Genomic DNA, 24,978 nt, shown 5'->3' with positions numbered 1-24,978 from the left:
AAAGGAAACTTTGCAAGGTAACTTTAGCCACAATTCAAAGGCTATTGATCTTTAGAGTTCTTGACATTTCACTAAGAAATTCTATCCCCATGTGGAGCCACTATTAGAGTCCTATAGTGATAGGATTCATAATTTTGAATTGGCTAAGGTTAAGCCTTGTAATATTGTACATACCTTTTCTTTCTTCAAATGTTTTCCATATTTGAAAATTAAAAAATGTAAAGAGGGTATGTCCTAAAAGAAATATCAAAGGACAAAAATAATAAGAAAATATCAAAAAATGAAAGTATATGAACCCCAAAAACAAAAATAGACCATGAAAGTGTGCAAGTCTAAATGCCATTACTATTTTACTGCTTTACTGTCTTAAAGTGTGAAGATTGTCATACATGCCACAACCCATGGTAGTCAAACTGCTTAATCTTGCCTATTTCATGCTTTGAATTTTATGTTTATAGTTAGAGAATAAAATATGACCAAACAGCTTAATCTTGGCAGATCATTAGATAGGTACAGAAAATAAAAGGATCTCCTCAGCTTAATCTAAGCCCTTGGAAGATATAAGGTTAGAAGTAGATAGTTTGTTTTATAAAAGAAAACGAAACAAAAGGTTTAGCTTAAGTGCACCCACCAAAATGAAGAAAAAATGTTAGGGTAAGTAATGGGTAAGTAGAAGAAAGGTTGCTGAATTATAAAATTTGATTGGACAAAAGCACATTTATCATGCTTAATCATATGTTTTAATGAGCATGAGCAATTAAGAAGGCAAAAACAGTGGTTTACAACTTGATTTAATTGACTCCCCCTCATTCATTTCATCCCTGTACTTACTAATTTTCCCATCCACAAGTATGTTCTAGTACTAAAAATCCTTCAAGCCATAAAGGCTCAGATCATTTCTCTGACTTTTGGTGGGATCATACCCTCAACTTAATGACTTATGGACATCAAGTGTTAGAATTCCCTTCATAAAATTCATTTCCCTTCATTACTCTAATAAATCCATTTTCCTAAGGTTAAACTCCATTTGCCTATGAAAAGTTAAAAACCCCATGTTAAAATTCCATTTCATTCAAAATACCCACAAGAAGATTATATCCTAAGTATAAGTGTATGTGAAGAAAATGCGCAAATATTACATTATGCTTAGTGGTATTTTCACTCCTCTCATTTCCTGATATAGATTTTCCCATATATAAATAAATCCCTTATGTAATTCCCCAACCCTTAGTTTAACTATAAGCTATATTAATTCTATCCCATGCCCTCGACAAAACCCTCTTAACTCACCAATTATCGGTAAAGTTAATATAACCCCTTCATTAAACCCCGTTCGATCATTTAATCCCATGTTTAACTCATAAATAATTGCAAACCACCAAGGATTAAAGACCCAGGACCCCCCAAAACCTCTGCCCATTTCATCCATGCTAATCTGTCACCCGACTGTTGTTCGATCATCAGCACCCAAATCCAATGGTCCACAGCCATATTGGGTTCACTCGATATCCAACCTTTACCCGCCCGATAAAGTGGTATTGCTCGGTCCCCCATCTGTTACGTGTTAAAAGTTAAGATAGATTAAGTGACCTCGCAAAAATATCGCCTCCTCCATAAAAGTAGTGCGATGGCTTGGGAAAACACCTGCCCACCCAACCTAAAACCGCCCACTGTTCATTTGTAATTTACCCGCCAAAAGGTGACCGTTGTTCAATAAAACGACCGAGAAGCCCTATTCCACCTTTTTTCGATCAGTTTCTGTGTAAAACCTCTGCAAACCATTACGACACCTTCAAACGTGGAAATCACCAATTGACCTCAATTTCACCCCTGAAGAAGTTGCAGAGACCCCAATCAAGCTCTCAGTCCATACCAGAGCCCATTCAACCTTCTGCAGTTGCCGAGAACACCAAATTGAAGTTAATTCACCCAAATTCCAGGTATTTGAAGAGAAATTACCAAACACCCTTTCAATTTGAAAATGTTCAATCTTTAAAGTGTTTTAATTAAGTAAAATTAATTGAAATTACTTTAAAAATAAAGTGTGTGCTTGACTAAAATACCCAAACCCTTCTGAAAGTTTTTAAGTTACCTTCAAACCTATGATATAAACCTGTATAAGTCAAATTCAAATCCAGAAGAGCTGAATTATGGCTGCCCCTGTCATCATAGATGTCAGACCAGTCACAATCCCCCATTTGGACCTTGACCACCTTCCCCTGGCGGACATGGATTTTCAAATCAAAGACATAAGTGCATATACACTCCTGCTCAAAATTCTTTGTTTGAGTAAGGAAAGATATCTAAACCATATTGATGACATTGGCCTTTGGGACTCCAATTTCCCCAAATACCAGTTTCCACAAGTACATATCTTTCTCGAGATTTTCCATATGTGCCATGCCTATTACATTCCCAGCCAGAGAGATATAATGTCCCCAAACCAAAAAGTCTTGTTCACTATTACAACTAAGTCAATCAATGAAATTTTGCAAGTCCAACCAGGTCCAAACTTGACCCCACTCTCCATTAGGGATTTTTTAGACCAGTACACCAAATTGAGTCCATCAAGACTGGCCCAAATATTCCAAACTTTCATTGTAGAAGAGCAACACCATATGTTTCTGCCATTTTCTCTGAAACGGGAAAGCAAATTGTAACCATGATATCATGTATTCTGGGCTATACCATAGATGAATTTGTTGATGAGCTCATCTTGGCCTTCATGTCCATTTTCACTCGAGAAAAGTCTCCTGCTACTTTGTACAATTATGCCCAATTCATAGCTGAAAGGATGCATGAACAATTTACTAGAATGCACAATGAGAGAGTATTCAAGTACTCATCTGTACTTTACACATGTTTTTGTATTATCAGTCAGATAGATTTCCTTTCACCATCTAGAAGTTGGATACTAAAGGCCACCCTAGGTCTGTTATATTTTGGACACCACTGTTCCACATGTATTCATCACCATACACCTACACAGACTTCATTGACTCTTTTTTCCATCCAGTTATGGCAATGTTGACAGGAATCCCTCCACCCAGAATAAGCCAAGAAGTCAAAAGTGTGCTCCAATTGTCCAAACAAAGTAAGGCGGGAGATTGGTACCTTTACCAAAATCAAACCAAAATAAGAATCTATGGTTGCCAACTTGCCGCATACAAACTACCCAAATATCTCCCCATGAGGTTATTTGCTTTGGAATATTATAGGGAGATAATGAACTCTGATGATATCAATTTTGTCTCAGCCAAGAAAAGGTCCCAGTTCAAGATCAAGAACCAGTTAGGCCCTTTCACTTTCAATTCTAGAGAGGCAAGAGAGGAAGCAGATCAAATTCTGCAACAAATGAAGTTTAAGAACAGTTGCATGTGGAGGTAGGACCGTCAAGGGTTTATAACCAAACTATGACAAAAGGTCAAATTGGGACCTTACATTCATCACCCCATACCAGATATAGAGAGATATGGAAATCAATCTGAGTGGTTGGAAAACACTCTCATAAACAGGGATAGTACAAAGGTAGATGTTGAAAACACCTTGTTTGATTTAGAGAGATGGCTTAATGAAAGCTAATTACTGCAAGTACTAAAGCAATGAGGAACCATGAGTACCCCTACTATTTTGCAGACTCCTCAGAACAAGGAAAAGAATCCCAAAAGGAACAGAGAGGGAGCCTCTAACTCAGGTATGAACACTTCCAATGTACAGTATGAAGCTAGCCAGAGCAAAAGGCCGAGGCTCAATCCTGTTTTAGAAGAGGAAGACAAAGAAGGCTCAGTAGAAATAACTAATACTGAGTTGGACATGAGTAAGGGCACAACTCCATATGGAGAAACACAGGAGCCATCTACATCAAAAACTCAAATCTTAGAAAGGCAGCTCAGTGTAGAAGTCTCCTCATTCAATAAGCCTGCTAATAGAGATAAGGACATTAAGGATAGGTTCAAAGAGATTAAAATGAGAAATGAGAGACTAAATGCAAAATCCTATGCACAGTATTTCAAGCTTACACCCCCTAATCAAAGTAGGTTGATGTTAGTGTTTGACATCAAGGAATGAAAGATGCAAATGTCCTTCATAAAGCCAGCTATACAACAACCAAGAATATCACCAGATTTCAAGAGTATAGAGTTTGATGTTTTGGCAAGGGATATTCATCCCGTTGACCAAATTGAATTTCACAAGTAGGCTGGAGAAATGATTTACTCCACCCTTACAGGAAGGCCATGGCTGCTCATCAGTTGCATAATTCACTGAATAATATTTCAACCCAATATCAGTTGGAAAAGGCCTCATAACATGGCAAAGGCACTAGAATCAAGTCTTTGGAAGACTCGATAATTGAATTGGGACATGACCGCAAAGACATCAAGGTTACTGAACAACTAATCAAAAAGAAGAATGATGACATTGCAGCACTGAAGAAACAATTGAAGATACCTCAACTGCAGCACCCTAGACATAGGAAGTCTTGGAAAACCAAACAAGGCATGAAGAGTTGATGGACTTAGCCCTTAAACTAAATGATCAGTTGAGGGAGACAAAAAAGGAATTAGATAGCTTAATCCAATTAAAGCAAACTGATCTTGGCACTACCTCGGTGAATGTCATCCTAGTAGTTACCATGACTGTTCCTTCCACATTGGCAGTCTCATTGCCTCCCACAGCTTCAATGGCCACAACACAATTGGTTTCTACAACATCTACATTAGCAACAGGTACATCAGGTGATGAAGCAGCAAAATTGGTTAAAGCTATGGAAGAAATGTCCATACAGACAACAAAGATGAATAAGCTCAAAGAGAAAGTGACAAGCTTGGAAACTGATTACAAGATTGCTAAAATCATGCACAAAGAAGAAGTGCAAAAAGCTACCAGGATGAGTGAAAGGTTGAAAGCCTTGGAAAAGGACTTAACTCTAAAAGAACCCCTTGGGAAGGCTAAGGAACAAGTATGGGCCAATATCATTGACTCTGTCAATGATATATGGCCATCAATTCAGGAGATTTTTGAGCAAGTAGATTTGACAAAGTTGGCTTCAAAGCCACCCATAAAGTAAAAGAAAAATTAGGACAAATTCCAGAAGAGGATACTAGAATTATCCAATTCCCTAATAGAAAGAATAAGTATGAGCTGCAGGAATTGGAAATAGAGGACAAAACAAAGACAATTTTGGAGGTTAGAAAGGTCCTCTCCAAGTGGAACTTGATGCATAACTTGGAGGATAAGTGTTATAATATGCAGCTAGCCATTGACAGATTTATGGCTAAGTTCCAGATTTTGAGAGAAAAGAGATTACCCAATCCCTTAGTGATAAATGAAAATCTCATGACACAGGAGGATTACAACAAGAAAATTAGAGAGCTAGCAAAGGATCAGGTAAATACATCATCAATAAAGGCATTGCCAACATGCAAAGTACTCTACCAAACATTTGAAAACTTGTTTTACCTCTAGCATGAGGTAAAACACTTGTTTATCAATAAGCCTACTTTTTCCAAATACACAGAGGCAGATGAAATATATAGAAATATGCTAAAAATCCAATTACCTGATGCTGAAACATGGGAGAAATTAACTAATTTACTATAGAAATATGCAGTAAAAAGGTTAACGTATAGTGAAAGTAAAACATCATGGTAAAAAGATGAGGACAAATTAGCAGAGTCAAAGTGTATCAGATGAAAGCCTAAAGTAAATGAAGCTTCCAATGTGAAAGATCAAACAAAAAAGAATATTAAAAGGCAAAATATCAAAGCCAACAGTACCAAAATAAAAGGGACAACATGAAACAATTCAATAGTTGTCTCTATCTTCTTGCAAGATATTATTCTTTCCTAGATTAAGTCTCAAATTAGTTTGAGATATTTTGTATAAATACTTCAAAATTCGAAGTATTAGGTGTGGATTCTATTAGAAATTTCTATAGACTTTTTGATCAGAACACCCAGAAGGTTATTGTATCATTTGCTCAGCTAGCAAGCTGGATTGATAAATAAAGATCAGACATTTCTTGGATTCATGTGTTGAGCGAATTTCTAGGTTAAAGGATTCTTAATTTCCCTTTGATATTTGACTACCCCTTCATTCCTCATTCATTATCCAGGTCTGAGATCCCTTAACTGCTCTCTCACCTCGAGTGAAACCCTTTCACCCCTCTATCTCAAATATCTGAAATACACTCTGCTATCTTGCCCTTGGAAAATCTCCTTTAGTGAGTTAATCCAGTTTTGATTCCTTATTGTTTGACTCCATAGCCTAGTGGTATAAAAGACATCATTCTGTCTAAGAAGATCCCACCACCCAATCTCAAATACAAATCAAGAACCCCTTGAACAATCATAACTAGCCTAAAAACATCTTAACTAAAACAAAGTTAAATTTGAAAGAGAGAGCCCTCTTTGAGCATCAGGAAGGCTAGGTCCTGATCTCCAAAAGCTATTTGTGGTTACCTTTGGTTTTTATTTCTTTTTACATCAAAAGAATTATCAGAGTGATAACATATTCTAAAATTGTCATTAGTATTATTCCATTATCTTAGTCATTCATAATAAAATATTTAGGTATAGCCATATTCTGCACATTAACTCCATTACGTTCAACAAAAATATAAAAAGAGCCACAAAAAATTCAACACAAGTGTCTAAGTCTTATGCCCGATAACTTAGTACATTGTGGCTTTATCTATTTATAAATTTACATTAGGGCGCAAAGTCAAGAAACAACCTATTTTTACTATGGGCGATAATTATTACCATCGGAAAAAAACCCACAAACTAAGCCTATTGGCCTTCCCTATTTCCACATTCCACATGTTGACCCTTAGCTAACTTTCCTACATGGTATCCTTTTGTGTGGTGCTCCTCTATGCAAATCCCAGAATCTTTCCTCAAAATGCTTCTCCAACAGGCCCTCAACACTCACCTATTTCTAGTCTTGAGCCACTTGGTTGTTCTATCGTTTTATTGCGACCACTGTTAGCTATGCTATCATCTTGAATGTTTCTAATGTCTAATTTTCAGTTGTGACATTTGACTTTAATTCTCTTGTTTTCCCCAAAATATGATCTAATACCTCAACTATCATGGATTTCTTCCACTTTTTAACACATTTTTGGACTGTTTTATTTCCCAATTGAAGCATGGTTGTGATCTCATTTGTGTGTTGATGGGCCAAAATGTATTACCAACATAAAGGGTATCTCCACAGTGAAAATCCCAATTATACCTTACACCATTTGGGATAGGAGTCCCATCTGGTATGTGGGCTTGACTGGCACCATGGTTTTTTGAAAAATATTTTGGATGAGATGATAAAGAGTAAAGAACTTGATAAAACGTCTTACAAAAAATACATTAGAACAATTTGTGCAATACTTTCAAAACAATATATAAATAATATATCAACGACAAAAATAAAAATGACATGAATCTTAAATAAATATTGTAATCAAACTTCAGTTAATATGAATGAATAAAAAGTAAATATACGTTATTAATTGTGAGTTAGTTCTCAACTAATAACGATCATGAAAGCGTCATTTAGTAAACAATGTCAATAAGATGTGAGTCGCAAAACAATGAAATAGTTCATTAATCATCAACACATGAATAATAATCACATACCATTCAATCACCATTATATAAGTCTTATGATACTCAACAATATAGGAGTGAACTTGTTTACCATGGCTCAAATAGTTTCTCAAAATTAGATAAAATATTCAATACAGCATTGCACTAAGCATGCATGAGATCCAACAATGGAAATACGAATTGTCACTTGATGTCTCAAGAGAATGCACTAGTTTTTCTCTACAAAGTGCTCAAAGAGTCCAAAAACTGAAGTCCCCCTTAACTAGCCATGAAGGTATATTTATACAAAAATGGGGTGACTTTTCACCTCCCAAGAGATTTTGAGTTCCCTCATGACTCTTAAGCTTCTAAATGACTTTTAATTTCTAAATTATGTAATAATTTTAATTTCAAAATAACTTTATTTACAAAATACATCGAAATTAAAAGACAAAATGTATTTCATGGAAAAAGACTCAAAATGGCCATGTCGAAGCCTCAACTTGCAGTTCTTGTACTAGGTATGAGTGTTAGGCATTATATTTAGAAGCAAAAGATTTGACCTTTTTCGAAATTTCTCTATTGAATCTCATCTCACATTCGAGAGCATCTCGGAACAAAATCTTCATGTATGTCTATATCCAACTCAAGAGCATGGAAAGATTTGTATGTAATTTTTGTTGGCTCCTCAATATATTGTGCAATAGATACCTTGGTGGTTTCTAAGTTACCTTGACTAGTGGCATGCTTCATTGCATTTAACATTTCATGGATTTCATACCAAACTTCCTCTTAAGGCCTTGGCCCTCCTACCACTACAATGGAGGGTATTTTTTTCACCTTAATGAGGGCCTCCAATCTGTTATGTAACTTATAGTATGCATCTATCATTATATTTACATCTTTATTTATCTTTTCAAGTGACTCCACTAAAAATATAATTTTTACATTGACCCCCTCCATGTGCATTCTATCTTTCATTGGTAGTTTTGTTGGTGCATCCAAATATTCCATACCCCATTCATATATGTGATTCACAATTGCGAAAACTATTTTATCCCCATTCATACCCAATAGCCCATGATGCAACATGGCAAGCCATGGCTACCAAATTTCCCTCAAACATACCAAATTTTGAAGAAAAATCCAGGGAAGATCCCGCAAACCATGTTTCATCTATGGTGTTCTTTTAATAGCATCATTAAAGTCTTAGTTCAACTGAGGCTCCTCTAATACACCATCACTAGCCCCTCGGCTAAAAAATACATTATTGAGAATGCATGATCCCACAACACACTTGAATCCGTATCCAAGTCATTTTTCATATTCTTCCAACTCCCTATTCGTCATGATACTAGGTTATACTTATTACAAAAGTTTTGACAGACATATTCCACACACATTATGGAACATATCCACAAGTGGTGTAAATGCCATAACATCTAAAAGACGAATTTCCCAAAGAACATCTCTTATATTTTTCCCTCAAGTCCCTCTTTCTTGTAATAGCAAAGGATGTTGCCACCACCATGTCATAGAATGAGGAAGAAGCCATAACCAAAGTTCAACATTTTGAGCTCATATGCACAACTAAGGTAACTTTGTATGGTAATCCATGATTCTCCATGACCTTGACCTTTTGACAAAGAAAACTATGGGACATCAAACACTATTAATGGCCTCATTGGGTCCATTACCCAATACCAATACAGGAAAGGGAACACAATTCTCTATAGGGAATTTCATAATGACCACCTCCATCATTTCCAAAGGTTAGAGACACTATCACCAGTCCCCTTAAACACAACAATAGGGTAGTATCATAGTGCTCCTTCTCAGGTCATTAACCACCTCATGTAGGGGGGAAGGTAACCCATGGTAATTCTGGCGATGTGTCAACATCCCAACCCTCCTATGAAATCTAACATAAGGAAATACATATCTCCCTTTCTAAGGTTAAAAAATAACTAATCCTCCACATCCTCAATAGAATGTAGGGGTGAAATTTGTTCAACCATCTTTCCTTCAACAAAAATAGGAATTTGAACAACTCACTACTTTCAACCTAGATTCCAATAATGAGAAGAGAAAAGGGAAGAATAAATAGAAGGGAAACTAGGCACATGGAGGTAACCCAAAACAACAGAGCATGCAAGGAGGAGGAAATTACCCTAGTGGGAATCAAAATCCAAATCAAGGCCCCAACAACTCATAAAAATAGGGAAAGAATAATGTTCTACTAACTAATTATCCTCTCTTTCTTTGTGGTGAGTATGGAAATTACACCCATAAGTTTCCCCAAATTTTTGAATTCAAAAGCATGAAGGAGTTAATAGGAAACCATAGTGACCAAATAAGAATTAATTATCAACCCTATACTACAAAATCCTTTTCCTTGACAAGGGATAAAAATTGCTCAACAAGAGGTTGGTGCTCCACATTATAACAATGTTGCAATAGGTAATACCCAAGATATGGGTAACCGCGACATTTACATGAATGTAATATATATCCTATTGCAAACACGTTTTTGGCAATATGGCTCTCATTTGGATCCTAACCCCTCGTCGATGGAGGAAATTCAATCTAATTCAACCCCCTCACCCCCTAAGGATCATGTGTCCTCCCATAGAGCCAATTATTAGGTTGATTAAAGGACCCTTAAGGCATGCCCCCAAGAATGAAAAAGAAACACATAGTTACAAAAATGTTGATGATATTTCACAATCCCCTGTTTACATGTTAGCACTAGAGGTGCTTCAAATATGTCCTACTTAAAGGAAGGAATTGCTTTTAGCATTAGGCATGATTGACCCTTCCAATTCACACCTGATCACATTTTATTTAGATAACTCATAATCATGACTCCCATTGTTAGTCACTTTCATGATTCCAATAACCATATGTAATATCACAATACATAGGTGCATCATTGATGAGGGGGAATCTACGTGCATGATGTCTAATATAGTATGGAAAAAACTAGGAGTCCTGAGCTTGTAACTTCATCTATAACCCTTAGTGCATATGATGGCTTCCCTTGAAAACCTATAGGATTCTTTCAAAACATCCTAATTAAAATCACTGGTAAAAAATTCCTCGTAGATATAGAAGTCCTTGATGCCCCCTTAGAATACAACATTTTGTTTAGTTGAAGTTACATGTACGTTATGAAGGTTGTTGCATCCTTAATATTCCACTCTATGATCTTTTCTCATAATGGAAAGATCATAATTATATACCATTAATGCATGATGAGTTAAGGGGATCCCCTTCCCCTGGTAGTGTGTTTCCTTTCATGGGATCATAACAAGAACTATTCCCGTCCTTCACAGAGATAGGGCTCAAAATCTTAAAAAATTACACTGCCCTAGGTACATACCTGAGAGACCTCCCTATCATTCCTTGTCTCACTACAACCCTTGTATGCGTAGTAACCACCTCTTATGGAAAATCATCTTAAGAAAATCAGTTCACAACAAATGAACCAGAATTCCTCTAATGAGTTATACAACATGTTTACCCTATGATATCACCCAAATTCCCTTCCTATACCCCCTTCTTGGTTTTGTCTCACACCAAGTGATGGTGACACTTACCTTGCCAAACATGGTTGTCACAAAAGCCCATCAAGTATTTGGAACCTCTTGCCATGTTGGCTATGTTAGTGATTATTTGTGCTAGAAATTTAACATATTCCTCACCTTCATAGGATCTTACTGCTTCAAAAAAACCAACCAAAATAAGGACACTAGAGGGCACCAAAAAATTGACAAGGAAGAAACAAAAGAAGAAATACCCTCTAGTCATAACTACTCCTAGGGTAATCCCTACACGTTATCTTGGTGATATGTTATGCCTTGCATTAGATGAGTTGGAAATCATTCTTCATGCCCCTCCAACACCCCCATTTCTCCCAACCCTACCAGGTGACAGAGAAACCTCATCACGTAACGAAGACCTATGAACCAACAACATGTGTGCATTTGTGTGAAACATAGGCATTATATGCATGCTTTACATGATCTCCAATGATCTTAGGATGCATTGGTCATCCTAAGTCATACATTGGTAGTCACACCACCATTTCCACCAACTTTGGATGTTGATGATGCACCATCAACCATTTATTATGTCACTACCTTGGTCAACCAGTGAATGGTACACACTTGCATGCTTTTTGATAAGGACACCTAGATCAATTACATGTGTTTATGAAAAATCACAGACCAAAAAAACCACATGATTCTAGTGACACTTCCCCTCCTATTGATGTTGCGATCAAAACCCTCCAAAATTTTTCTTACACTTGAATTTTGGAGCCTACTAGGGATCTTACGATTTGGCGTTCCATGTGAATCATAGTCACTTCATGGTTTGTTTATGTTTTGAAAAGTGCTCAAGTCTTCTTCTCAGATCCTAATTTTCAAAGTCACTTCCTCCACATGCTTAGTCCTTGATGAATTCACAAGCACACCTTTTTTGTAATAGCCCCGGGTTAAAAATTCATGTAATAAAGTTAATAAAGGAAAAAATAATACCAAGGTTATGGGACACTTATTCCAAGATGAATGTTGGGAAAAGTATCCTAGTGGGCATCACTTGTGTATTATGGTCAAGGGGAAATTGGAAAAGGAAATGACAAAGGATTTGAAAAGGAAAAGAGGCATTATTGGAATTTCTTTTATGAAAGTAAAGGAAAATAGGAGAATAGGGAGGTGAAAGGTCACAAGTTGCATGTGAGGAGGAAATTGAAGGAAAATAATGGAAATTGAAAAAAATAGAGGCCTTAATAATAAAAAGTCTTATGAGGATCAATTAATAGACTTTTGTCAGTTCAATTTTGGTAATTAGTCTCAAAGGGGAGAAGAGAACTAAGAGGAGAAGGAAAGAAATCAAGCAAAGGAATGATAAGGAAAACAAAGGAAGGGCACAGAAAGCAAATGAAGGACAACGAAAAACAAAGGAAATAAAACATTAAGAAAGGAAAGGTTGTATGAAGTAGTTTCATTAGGAATAATTGCAGGTAACATGTTGCATGCATGATTTCCTAGTTGGTTTTGGCATGCATGGTATATGCATGTGTGTGTTTGGTTTATTTGTTGTCATTGGCACGAGTTATGTTAGGTTTTGATAGTGGTTTTAGCCTTGGATTTCCATTTTCGATAGCCATGGTGTGATGGGAGTGAGGTGGTCTCAGGAAAATACCAAGGGTTGGGGGTGGAGATGGTTTTCTCTGGGAAGCCCTCAATGGGTGAGTGGAGACAAGAAAATTCCTCAAGGGATGGTGAAGGAACTTTTAGGCATCCATGTTCAGTTTGGTTTTGTGATCTCGAGGCTCATTTAGGTGACATCACGGTATGGTGAGGGTGGAGGTGGTTTAACCTCTGAGTTCTCTTGGTTTTTAATGGATTGGTTTATCCCATGAGATCACACATTCTTGCTTGGAATATGGCATGAGGGTGATTGGTTGAAATAAAGATTTGGTTCAACCAATCGATGGTCTGGTGGTACATAGAAGTCTCTATCTTGGTTGGATTTTGCATATGGTTAATAAGAGCTAAGTTTCTCTTGTATTTGATGAGTAGTTATACTGATTATTATTTGGTTGTAATGGTTGTTCTATAATTGTTATATATCTAGTTATATGTCGGTTATAAGCATGGTTATATGACAGAGCTAAGTATGACTCTTATGACATTTTAATTAATGAATGTCTAGTTAATGAATGCATGGCCTAATCTATGTTATGACAATTATTGGGAGAAGGCATTGGTCCTTCTTGTTAAACTTTAGATAAATTGCAGGTCTGTATGTTCATATATGCATTCATGACCTGTAGGTTGCATGTTTATCATGTGTTTCATGGAATGCCTGTCCTCTTTTGGAGGGGTCAGATCAAGTCCTTATCCAAATTTTTGTATTAGAATATTTGTTTCCATGTTATTTATCATTTCTGGAAGTTTCATGGAGTTCTGGGAAAATACCTAAGTCCTAGCCCTGAAAAGGTGGCTCAGAATGTGGGGTTGCTAGCATAGAACTAACTAGAAAAGTCCACAGTCACTGGGAAGCGAGTTTATGGGAGTGACTGAAGGATTACAATCAGTTGTATTCCTTATCAATGGAGTGAATTAGGCTCTAGGTCAATGAAAAAGAGATTTAGCTCAGGGGTTGGACACTTAGATGGGTTGTGTAGCTCTTGGAGGTCTTGCGACACTTGAGGGAAGTCAGTAGGGCCTTAAGTTTCCGACTCCATTTCCTTAAGGTCATATAGGAGGTTGAGTCTTATCATAGTGACCCTTAGCTCATGTTTACCCCAGGAAAACCGATGAAAGTGGATAAATGTTGGATAAGGCGTTACATTGTTTTTGCAAGCTTAGATAGGCATTACACAGTCCTTGAGAGTAAGGCTTGTGTAATCTCTAAGAATAGAGCTTGCACAATGTTCAGTTATAGTTCTTGCGTAGTCACTATTGATAGTGATTGCATAGTACATAAGAATAGTGCACTACACAACCTATGTTGATAGTCAATGCGCACTCTCCATTGGCAGTTTCCCTCTCACATTGATTGCAATTGTACTTCTATTTCAGTTAGTTTTTGCAGTTGTCACTTTTTCTCACCTTTTCTTTCACAAGTGTCACTTTCACTTTCACAACTATCATTTTTGCTTGCTTTCACTTTAACAAGTGTCATTTTCATGTTATCTTCACTCAGGCATGTGTCAATTTCACTTTCTTTAGTTTTTGCAAGTGTCATATTCATGCTTTCTTACTGTCACAAGTGTTTCTTTTAACTGTTTTCACTCCTATATGTGTTTCACCTTCACACATCACTAGAGACAACTCTAGTTCACTTTTCTACATTATATGGTCTTATATATAATATGAATATGTGCTAGACACATTCTTATAGCTTAGTGCACTTTCTGGTCATAGTCTACACTTATGTCACAATGCTACATTTCAATTGTTGCACTTAGAAATAAGTGTCACTTTTCTATTGTTTCAAGGTGTGATTACTTATCATGAGTTTTTCGCAGTCCCCTATCTTGTATTGATGGCATTCATGTGTGATCAGAATCTGGATTAGGGAGAAAAATTTGCTCAAAAATCAAAGTGCTCAGAATCACTCAAAAACTAAACGACTGCATTCGTCTTGATGATATGATCCCAATGCAACTCGTTTCACTCAAAACGGAGCTCGTATGAGAAAGATAGATGCTTTTGTCCGCTTTGCCAAACAAAAGAATTTTGCAAAAAAGAATTACAGTCACTGCCCAGTCAAAAATATGTATTGCTGACATGGCAGGTGACTATGCAGGTCAAAGTTTGGTCAACATCCAGCGAGGTCATGCCAAGTGGCACTTTATGAATGGTCAACAATTTGATGCGTTGGTTGTTTTTATTGGTTGTCGGAGGACCAATGAGAAGAGGACATGTGGAAAGTCTGGAGGCCACCACATGTCCCTCCCCAAGGGCCTAATAGGTTGATGGCTCAATGCAAAATGTTATTTGGCAGGCCAATGGGGTTGAACCTACAACCTTGCCCACACAAGCCCCACAGTTTACCGCTATGCCACAACTGTATCACTTAACCATAAAAATTTTTGGTTATATTTAAATGTTAAGTGCTGACAAGTTTGGGAGGTGGGCGCTAACCTTAACCACCAGCATGTGAATGCTCCAACCTTTATTGTAAGCAAGGTTAGGTGAAAACCAAATTTACTGATTGAAGACCATTTAGTAAATTACCAGTATCAATAAAGTTTCCAATTGCTCTTTCTGCTTCCTCAGTTTAACATTCCCCAGTACTTGTTCTCATTTGAGATTGACTGGAGGTTTATGAATATCCTAGGAACATAGAGAATAAATTATGGGAGATCAAAATGACCATAAAGAATTTCTATCCAATGATGTTTGGTACGTTCGATGATGTTTGGGATATTTATTAAGAGCACATCTATAGATGATGTTAATATATATTTTTTAATCCTTTAATTTTAATGAATGTTTTTGTTTGAAAATGTAAAATTTCAAGTTGTTTTATAATTCTCTAATGCTATAACTTTTTGATGTAAATGTTGAATATAGATTTTTAATATAAATTTCTAATGAATTTTTGGATACAATATTTTAATATAAATTCTTAATCAAATTTTAGGCAGAATTTTTTGGATGTAAAAGTTTATACATATATAACAACACTAATTATAAATTTAATAAATATTGAGAAATATAATCACATTTTTTAAATGATCTCTCATTTGAAAAATAAATATAATACAAATACAAATACATTTCTTAATGATAGCATAACATAAGTATAGATATATTTCTTAATCATTTCTCATTTGGTAAATAATCATGACAAGGTTGTATAATCTTATGGTCTTCTCATTAAAAGCCTAAGGTAAATATCAATTTCATTGTTTTGAGTTTTTAATTTAAATAATATTACCACATTTGGTAATTACTTATGACAAGGTTGTATAGGTATGTTATCTTCATGTCAAACATCAAGTTCATTTTCTTGAGCTTTCATCCCTAGTAATACTATCTCATATGTTTTGATCTTGAACCAAACTTAGAATTCTTTCCAAAATCAATAGCATTATGTTGCGATTAAACCATTTCCTTGGAAGCTTATGCAACAATAACATATTTTTGCTTTGTATTGAATTGGACAACCACTTTTTACTTCTTTTTCTCCATATTACATTTCCTTGAAACATAGTAAAAGTATAGGCACTTAGAAGCCCTTCCCTTGTCCACATCACCATAAACTACAAACCCATGCACTTGAAGCTTGTTGCTTCCATTTTAGGATAACAAATAACATAGTCCTTGGTAGGTATCTTAATATTCTCTTGACCATTGTCCATTATTTCTTATCTAGATTGACCATAAATACACACATGGGTTTCATGTGATGAGATATGTTTGGACTTGTGGACACTATTGGACACATAAATTATCAAAATACACTAGAATATAGAAATGTTTCCATCTCTTCTTCTCTTTTCATACTCTTAGAACTTGTTAGGTTAACTTTTACTTGATAAATGAGTTATTGCGTTAAGGTCCATAATAGTTGTTTTTAGGCCCATGGTTTTGGTAGTCTGTGAATTTTGATTTAATGAAGACTTGAAATAGGTTTGCGATATGTGCTTGAAGGTGAGCAGTGAAGGCTCAATTGGCCATCTTGGTTGGGTTTGGTAAAGGGTATTAATTAATCTATTGATGTTGGTTTTTTCCTAATTTAGGTTTTCTAGGATAAATCATATGTAGATGATTTATGCATATTTTGTTATTTTTGGTTAATTATTTCTCTTGTGTTCTTTATTCCTAGAAACTAATATCAAAGCCATCATCATGAGCTATTATTTCTTGTGAGAAAGATGTGTGTTTAAAAAATACATGGAGGATGAATGAGTGCTTTGGCTTACCATGAAAATGTTTGATATAATGGCTGAATGAGATGTAGTGTCACAGAATGCTATGATTTGAGGATATTCCTAGCACAAGAAAGGTGAGGAGAAAATACAACAAGAAAATGCAAGAAGTAGGTGGAAGTCAAAGTAATGGAAAGGCGAGAGGATGGTAGAACTTGTAAGTGTTGGTAAAAGAAGCAATGGATATGGTGATTGCATTCTTATGGAGTCCTAAAGGAAATGGAAATGCTTTAAAAGAAAAAAAAATTATGGACTTGAAAATTTTAAATTACATGTAAATTGAAATACAACTACAAGACCTAGTGAGGTATGCATACCCCTAGTAAATTACCCATAAACTCTAGATGAAGACCTAGCTAATAGAGAGGAGAATATTAAATTCTTTGATACCTTGGTTATTAAATTTAAGGGAGTAGGACCTGGATAATTATCCTAAGTCAAGTTTAAAGGAGGGGAATGTTAGATTAAACTTGACTCGGTGAATGAGTCAATGTTAAGGTCAAGAATGGTGGTTTTTGGGTCCATGGTTTTGGTAATGCATGGTATTGTGCTCCTTGATTTTGATGTAATGAAGCCTTTAATAGTCTTGGGATACTTTGTTGTAATGGGGCTTATAGGTGAATGGTGAAAGCTCACTTGCCCATCTTGTCTAGATTTGGTTAAGGATAATAACATATCTATTGATATTGGTTTTTCCTAGTTTGTGTTTTCAAGGGTAAATTAATGTTATTGATGGTGTGTTGTATTTTTTTATTTTCTCTCGCATATATATTCCTAAGATAACTTATATCATTAAGCAACAATATTCAAACTTGAGTTTGTGCTTCTTTGCCCATGGTTTGCATGTAATGAAGACCTTAAATACGATTGAGATATTCCATTATCAAGGTCAACAATGGTGGTTCTCGAGTCCAAGGTTTTGGTAGCCTATCATTTTGTGCTCATTTATTTTGATGTAATGAAGTATTTAAATAAGCTTGGGATACTTCATTGTGATGGTCCTTGGAGGTGGACGATAAAAGCTCATTTAACCATGTTGGCCAGATTTGGTCAAGGATGTCAATAGATCTATTGATTTTGGTTTTTCTTGGTTTGGTTTTCAAGGGTAAATTAGTGTTGTTGATACTATGTTGTAATTTTTTATTATCTCTTGTATCTTTATTCCTAACAAAACTAATGTCATTAGGCAAAAATATTCAAAATTGAGGTAGTCCCTCCTTGTCTATGGATTATATGTAATGAATCTTTTAAGTAGGCTTGAGATATTCCATTGTAATGTGTTTGGAGGTGAAGGCTAACTTGGATGGTTTTGCGAAATTTAGTCAAGGATATTAATACATCCATTGATACTAGTTTTTCTCCATTTGAGTTTTCTAGGTTAAATTAGTATTGTCGTTGCTATGTTGTAATTTTTTATTCTTTCTCACACTTTCTATTGCTAACATAACCTTTTCACTAGGAAATATTACAAAAACTTGAGATGGAGCGCCAAAATGTTCTACTTCAATACATCCTCAAGAGTTAAAGCATGTATTTTAACATACTTTCTTAAGATAATCTATACTTCAAATTCTTATAGTCTCTTCTTACCTCAATGTCCAAACAATAATTCAATGGATCATGATCTTGCATGTCAAACACATTTAATAATTTGGATGTGGCTTCCTTGATTGGTTCCTTCGGATCACTAATCAACATAATATCATCAACATAAGCACACTATCATCTTAATATAGTATAACCCATAATCACTATGGCACAAAAAATAATATACATGTTAATACTTATGACTATTTTCTCAATTACCCCTTGACATAGTATGAACTTAAACATGCTTTGATATCAAATCACTATAACCCTAGACATAATTAACTTAATAGGCTCTGGTTTGAGACATTACACACCACCCACTTTACACAATAAGAACTTAATATACTATACCTTCTAACCCCTACAAACCCCAACTAAACACCCCTTAATATGTTATTACCCTCGACATGATAACCCCCTAACACAAATAACCCATTAATAGAAATAAATATTTTAGCATTGTTAACATAGATATATTATATACCCCATAACCCTTGAAAAACTCATTCACAAACATATTATGATGTTGAATAATATTTCTACACAAAGGATAGACCTAGGTTAAGAGTGAACTATCTAACAAAAGCCCTAAGACACCAATCCTTTTGGCATCACCTATGAGCAAGTGCAGTCTCACCTGAGGCATCTATGAGGGACTGCATAAACCTGAACATTTTTTTAGTGATGAAGGGGGTGTAGATTTTGTTAGAGTCCTATAGTGATAGGATTCATAAGTTTGAATTGGCTAAGGTTAAGCCTTGTAATATTGTACATACCTTTGCTTTCTGCAAATGTTTTCCATATTTAAAAATTAAAAAATGTAAATAGGGCATGTCCTAAAAGAAATATCAAAGGACAAAAAGAATAAGAAAAGATAAAAAATGAAAATATATGAACCCCAAAAACAAAAACAGATCATGAAAGTGTGAAAGTCTAAATGCTACTACTATTTTATTGCTTTACTATCTTAAATAATGGTTGTGTGCAGCTTGTCATACATGCCACAACTCACGGAAGTCAAACTGGTTAATCTTGACTATTTCATGCTTTGAATTTTATGTTTATAGTTAGAGAATAAAATCTGACCAAATAGCTAAATCTTGGCAGATCATTAGATAGGTAGAGAAAATAAAAGGAGCTCATCAGCTTAATCTGAGCCCTTGAAAGATATAAGGTTAGAAGCAGATAATTTGTTTTATAAAAGAAAAGGAAACAAAAGGGCTTGCTAGCTTAAGTGCATCCACCAAAATGAAGCAAAAATGTTAGGGTAAGTAATGGGTAAGTAGAAGAAAGGTTGCTGAATTATAAAAATTGATTGGAAAAAAGCACATTTATCATGCTTAATCATGTATTTTAATGAGCATGAGCAATTAAGAAACCAAAAACAGTGGTTTACAAGTTGATTTAATTAACTCCCCCTCATTCATTTAATCCCTATATTTACTAATTTCCCCATCCACAAGTATGTTCTAGTACTAAAAATCCTTCAAGTCATAAAGGCTTAGAGCATTTCTCTGACTTTTGGTGGGACCGGACCCTCAACTTAATGACTTACGGACATCAAGTGTTAGAATTCCCTTCATAAAATTCATTTCCCTTCATTACCCTAATAAAAACCCTTTTCCTAAGGTTAAACTCCATTTGCCTATGAAAAGTAAAAAACCCCATGTTAAAATTCCATTTCATTCAAATACCCACAAGAAGATTATATCCTAAGTATAAGTGCATGTGAAGAAAATGCGCAAATAATACATTATGCTTAGTGGTATTTTCACTCCACTCATTTTAGTTCATATTAATTTTTAACCTAATAATATAGCTCCCGATATAGAATTTCTCATATATAAATAAACACCTTATGTAATTTCCCAACCCTTAGTTTAACTATAAGCTATATTAATTCTATCCCATGCCCTCGACAAAACCCTCTTAACTCACCAATTATCAATAAAGTTAAGATAATCCCTTCATTAAACCCCGTTCGATCATTTAATCCCATGTTTAACTTGTAAATAGTCACAAACCACCAAGGATTAAAGCCCCGGGACCCCCCGAAACCTCTGCCCATTTCATTCATGCTAATCTGTCACCCAATTGTCGTCCGATCATCAACACCCAAATCCAACAGTCCACAGCCATATCAGGTTCACTCGATGTCCAACCTTTACCCGCCCGATAAAGTGGTATTGCCCGGTCCTCCATCTGGTACGTGTTAAGCATTAAGATAGATCGGGTGACCTCTCCAAAATACCGCCTCCTCCATAAAAGCAGTGTGATGGCTTGGGAAAACACCTCCCTGCCCAACTCGAAAAACCGCCCACTATTCATTTGTAATTTACCTGCCAAAAAGTGACTGTTGTTCAATAAAATGACCGTGACCGAGAAGCCCTATTCCACCTTTTTTCGATCAATTTCTGTGTAAAACCTCTGCAAACCATTACGACACCTTCAAACGTGGAAATCACCAATTGACCTCAATTTCACCCCTGAAGAAGTTGCAGAGACCCCAGTCAAGCTCTTAGTCCATACCAGAGCCCATTCAACCTTCTGCAGTTTCTGAGGACACCAAATTGAAGTTAATTCACCCAAATTCCAGGTATTTGAAGAGAAATTACCAAACACCCTTTCAATTTGAAAATGTTCAATCTTTAAAGTGTTTTAATTAAGTAAAATTAATTGAAATAACTTTAAAAATAAAGTGTGTGCTTGACTAAAATACCCAACCCTTCTGAAAGTTTTTAAGTTACCTTCAAACCTATGATATAAACCTGTATAAGTCAAATTCAAATCCACAAGAACTGAATTATGGCTGCCCCTGTCATCATAGATGTTAGACCAGTCACAATCACCCATTTGGACGTTGACCACCTTCCCCTGGCGGATAGGGATTTTCAAATCAAAGACACAAGTGCCTAAACACTCCTGCTCAAAATTCATTGTTTGAGTAAGGACAGATATCTAAACCATATTGATGACATTAGCCTTTGGGACTCCAATTTCCCCAAATACCAGTTTCCACAAGTACATATCTTTCCTGAGATTTTCCATATGTGCCATGCCTATTACATTCCAGCCAGAGAGATATAATGTCCCCAAACCAAAAAGTCTTGTTCACTATTACAACTAAGTCAATCAATGAAATGTTGCAAGTCCAACCAGGTCCAAACCTGACCCCACTCTCCATTAAGGATTTGTTAGACTAGCACACGAAATTGAGTCCATCAAAACTGGCCCAAATATTCCAAACTTTCATTGTAGAAGAGCAAAACATTTCTACTGATGCCCCTCCATATGTTTCTGTCATTTTCTCTGAAAGGGGCAAGCAAATTGTAACCATGATATCATGTATTCTGGGCTATACCATAGATGAATTTGTTGATGAGCTCATCTTGGCCTTCATGTCCATTTTCACCCGAGAAAAGCATCCTGCTACTTTGTACAATTATGCCCAATTCATATCTGAAAGGATGCATGAACAATTTACCAGAATGTACAATGAGAGAGTATTCAAGTACTCATTTGTACTTTACCACATGTTTTTGTATTATCAGTCAGACAGATTTCCCTTCACATCTAGAAGTTGGATACTAAAGGCCACCCCAAGTCTGTTATATTTTAGACACCACTGTTCCACATGTATTCATCACCATACACCTACACAGACTACATTGACTCTTTTTTCCATCTAGTTATGACCATGTTGACGGGAATCCCTCCACCCAAAATAATCCAAGAAGTCAAAAGAGTGCTCCAATTGTCCAAACAAGGTAAGGTGGGAGATTTGTACCTTTACCAAAATCATGCCGAAATAAGAATCTATGGTTGCCATCTTGCCCAATACAAACTGCCCAAATACCTCCCCATGAGGTTATTTGCTTTGGAATATTATAGGGAGATAATGAACTCTGATGATATCAATTTTGTCTCAACCAAGAAAAGGTCTCAGTTCAAGATCAAGAACTAGTTAGGCCCTTTCATTTGCAATTCTAGAGAGGCAGGAGAGGAAGTAGATCAAATTCTGCAACAAATGAAGTTTAAGAATAGTTTCATGTGGAGGTATGACCCTCAAGGGTTTATAACCAAACTAAGACAAAAGGTCAAATTGGGACCTTACATTCATCACCCTATACCAGATATAGAGAGATATGGCAATCAATTTGAGTGGTTGGAAAACACTCTCATAGACAAGGATAGTACAAAGGTAGATGTTGAAAATACCTTGTTTGATTTAGAGAGACAGCTTAGTGAAAGCTCATTCTTACAGGTACAAGAGCAAGAAGGAACCATGAGTACCCCTACTATTTTGTAGACTCCTCAGAACGAGGAAAAGAATCCCAAAAGAAACAGAGAGGGAGAATCTAAATTAGGTATGGACACTTGCAATTTACAATATGAAGCTAGCCAGAGCAAAAGGCCGAGGCTCAATCCTGTTTCAGAACAGGAAGACACAAAAGGCTCAGTAGAAATAACTAATACCGAGTTGGACATGAGTAAGGGCACAACTCCATATGGAGAAACACAGGAGCCATCTACATCAAAAACTCAAATCTTAGAAAGGCAGCTCAGTGTAGAAGTCTCCTCATTCAATAAGCCTGCTGATAGAGATAAAGACATTAAGGACATGTTCAAAGAGATTAAAATGAGAAATGAGAGACTAAAGGCATAATACTATGCACAGTATTTCAAGCTTACCCCTCCTAATCAAAGTAGGTTGATGTCACATTTTGACATCAAGGAAGGAAAGATGCAAATGTCCTTCATAAAGCCAACTGTACAACAACCGAGAACATCAACAGATTTCAAGAAGATAGACTTTGATGTTTTGGCAAGGGATATTCATCTTGTTGACCAAATTGAATTTCACAAGCAGGCTGGAGAAATGATTTACTCCACCCTTACAGGAAAGGCCATGGACGCTCTTCAGTTACAGAATTCACTGAATAATATTTCAACCCAGTATCAGTTGGAAAAGGCTTCATCACAGGCCAAAGACACCATAGTCAAGTCTTTGGAAGACTTGATAATTGAATTGGGACATGATCCCAAAGACATCAAGGCTACTGAACAGTTAATCAAAAAGAAGAATGATGACATTGCAGCACTCAAGAAACAATTGAAGATACCTCAACTGTAGCACCCCTAGACATAGGAAGTCTTGGAAAACCAAACAAGGCATGAAGAGTTGATGGACTTAGTACTTAAACTAAATGATTAGTTGAGGGAGACAGAAAAGGAATTAGACAACTTAATCCAATTAAATCAAACTGATCTGGGCACTACCTTGGTGAATGTCATCCCGGTAGTTACCACAGCCGTTCCTTCCACATTGGCAGCCTCATTAGCTCCCACAGCTCCAATGGCCACAGCACAATCGGTTTCTACAGCATCTACATTAGCAACAGGTACATCGGGTGATGAAGCAACAAAATTGGTTAAAACTATGGAAGAAATGTCCATACAGACAACATAGATGAATAAGCTCAAAGAGAAATTGATGAGCTTGGAAACTAATTACAAGTTTGCCAAAATCACGCACAAAGAAGAAGTGTAAAAAGCTACCAGGATGAGTGAAAGATTGAAAGCATTGGAAAAGGACTTAACACTAAAAGAACCCCTTAGGAAGGCTAAGGAACAACTATGGGCCAATATCATTGACTCTGTCAATGATATTTTCCCATCAATTTAGGCGATTTTTGAGCAAGTAGATTTGATAAAGCTTGCTACAGAGACCATCCAGAAAGTAAAAGTAGAATTAGGACAAATGCCAAAAGAGGCTACTAGAATTATCGAATTCCTTGAAAACAAGAATAAGTATGAGTTGCAGGAATTGGAAATAGAGGACAGAACAAAGACAATTTTGGAGGTCAAAAAGGTCTTCTCCAAGAGGAACTTGATGCAAAACTTGGAGGATAAGTGTCAGAATATGCAGCTAGCCATTAACAGATTTATGGGTAAGTTCCAGATTTTGAGAGAAAAGGGATTACCCAATTCCTTAGTGATAAATGACAAGCTCATGACATAGGAGGATTACAACAAGAAAATTAGAGAGGTAGCAAAGAATTATGTAAATACATCATCAGTAAAGGCATTGCCAATAGGAAAAGTACTCTACCAAACATTTGAAAACTTGTTTTACCTCCAGCATGAGGTAACACACTTGTTTATCAATAAGCCTACTTTTTCCAAATACAGAGAGGTAGTTGAAATATATGGAAAGATGCTAAAAATCCAATTACCTGTTGCTGAAACATGGGAGAAATTAATTGATTTACTATAGAAATATGCAGTAAAAAGGTTAATGTACAGTGAAAGTAAAACAACATGGTAAAAGGACGAAGATAGATCAATAGA

Source organism: Pinus tabuliformis, chromosome J (assembly GCF_031772625.1).
Source record: "Pinus tabuliformis cultivar Carrire ecotype Pingquan chromosome J, CPIR1, whole genome shotgun sequence".
Taxonomy (NCBI): domain Eukaryota; kingdom Viridiplantae; phylum Streptophyta; class Pinopsida; order Pinales; family Pinaceae; genus Pinus; species Pinus tabuliformis.
The sequence above is the reverse complement of the archived record's forward strand: the minus strand, read 5'-3'. Positions refer to the sequence as shown.